Here is a 2157-nt window from a genome sequence, read left to right on the forward strand (position 1 = left end):
GCATGTGCCCTTTTGGATCATTAGATTTGTATTTTGGGGGTAAATACCTAGTAGTGCAATTGCTGGGTCATAGTATAGCTCTATTTTTAACTTCTTGAGGAAACTCCATACTGTTTTTCATAATGGCTGTACCAGCTTTCATTCCCACTAACAGTGTAAGAGGGTTCCCCTTTCTCCACATCCTCGCCAACATTTGTTTTTTCCTGTCTAGTAAATTTTAGCCATTCTGACTGCTGTGAGGTGGTGTCTCATTGTGTTTTTGATTTGTATTTCCCTGCTGCAAAGTTATGTAGAGCATTTTTTCCTGTCTGTTGGCCATTTGTATGACTTCTTTGGAGAAATGTCCGTTCATGTCTTCTGCCCATTTCTTGGCTGGATTGTTTGATTTTTGGGTGTTGAGTTAGGTAAGTTTTTATAGATCTTGGATACTTCACGTATCATTTTAAGAAAATGGCAGGCAAGCCAGACATGGGGGGGAGTCGCCAGCTTCAATAAGGCCAAGCTGAAGAAAATGGAGACACAGGAGAAGAACACCCTGCCAACCAAAGAGACCGTTGAGCAGGAGAAGCAGAGTGAAATTTCCTAAGAACCTAGAGGATACCTAAGAACCACCCTGTCATCTTTAAGACACTCCGGTCGTGATGTGGACAAAGAAGAGCCACCTGCAAGATGGACACAAGCAACAAGCTGCACTGTGAACCCAGGCATTCCGTGCTGATGCCACCAGCCTGCAGGTCTCTCAGCTCCCCCCCCCCACAATTGGACTGCCAAATTCTCCGGTTTGCCCTGGGATATTATAGCAAATTATCTGTATGATTAATGAAAATAAAACACACATCATGGCAAAAACAAAACAAAACAAAATCACATTTGGTTGTACAATTTTCCCAACGCCATTTGTTGAAGAGACTTTTTTTCCATTAGATATTCTTTCCTGCTTTGTCAAAGATTAGCTGACCATAGGATTAAGGGTCCATTTCTGGTTCTCTATTCTGTTCCATTGATCTATGCGTCTGTTTTTCTGCCAGTACCATAATGTCTTGATGATTACAGCTTTGTAATAAAGCTTGAAGTCTGTCATTGTGATGCCACCAGCTTTGGTTTTCTTTTCCAACATTCCTCTGGCTATTCAGGGTCTTTTCTGGTTCCATACAAATTTTAGGATTATTAGTTCCAGCTCTGTGAAAAATGTTGATGGTATTTTGATAGGAATTGCATTGAATGTGTAGATTGCTCTGAGTAGCATAGACTTTTAACAATATTTATTCTTCCAACCCATGAGCATGGAGCGTTTTTCCATTTCTTTGTGTCTTCCTCAATTTCTTTCACAAGTGTTCTGTAATTTTTAGAGTATAGATCCTTTACCTCTTTGCTTAGGTTTATTCCTAGGTATCTTATGGTTTGGGGGGCAATAGTAAATGGGATTGATTCTTTAATTTCTCTTTCTTCTGTCTCATTGTTAGTGTACAGAAATGCAAATGATTTCTGTGCATTGATTTTATAACCTGCCATGTTGCTGAATTCCTGTATGAGTTCTAGCAATTTTGGGGTGGAATCTTTTGGGTTTTCCACATAAAGTATCATGTCGTTTGCAAAGAGTGAGAGTTTGACTTCTTCTTTGCCAATTTGAATGCCTTTTATTTCTTTTTGTTGTCTGATTGCTGAGGCTAGAACTTCTAATACTATACTGAACAAGACTGGTAACAGTGGACATTCCTGTCATGTTCTTGACCTTAGGGGAAAAACTTGAGAATGATATTTGCTGTGGGCTCTCTGTAGCTGGCTTTTATGATATTGACGTATGGTCCCTCTAGCCCTACAATGTGGAGAGTTTTAATCAAGAAAGGATGCTGTATTTTGTCAAATGTTTTTTCTGCATCTATTGAGAGGATCATATAGTTCTTGTCCTTTCTTTTATTACTGTGATTGTGATGTGATCACATTGATTGATCTGTGAATGTTGAACAAACCTTGCAGCACAGGAATAAATCCCACTTGGTCATGGTGAATAATCATTTTAATGTACACTTAGATTCTATTGGTTATTATCTTGGTGAGAATTTTGGCATCCATGTTCATCAGGGATATTCGTCTACAATTCTCCTTTTTGGTGGGGTCCTTGTCTGGGTTTTGGGATCAAGGTAATCCTGGCTTCAT

The 2157-nt window shown here is 39.3% G+C and overlaps 1 pseudogene; it reads left to right on the forward strand.

The window, feature by feature from the left end:
- Positions 1-450: 450 nt before the first annotated feature.
- LOC110587748 lies at positions 451-586 on the forward strand (annotated as a pseudogene).
- Positions 587-2157: the final 1571 nt, after the last annotated feature.

The sequence above is a fragment of the Neomonachus schauinslandi genome, chromosome 3 (assembly GCF_002201575.2).
Source record: "Neomonachus schauinslandi chromosome 3, ASM220157v2, whole genome shotgun sequence".
Lineage (NCBI taxonomy): Eukaryota > Metazoa > Chordata > Mammalia > Carnivora > Phocidae > Neomonachus > Neomonachus schauinslandi.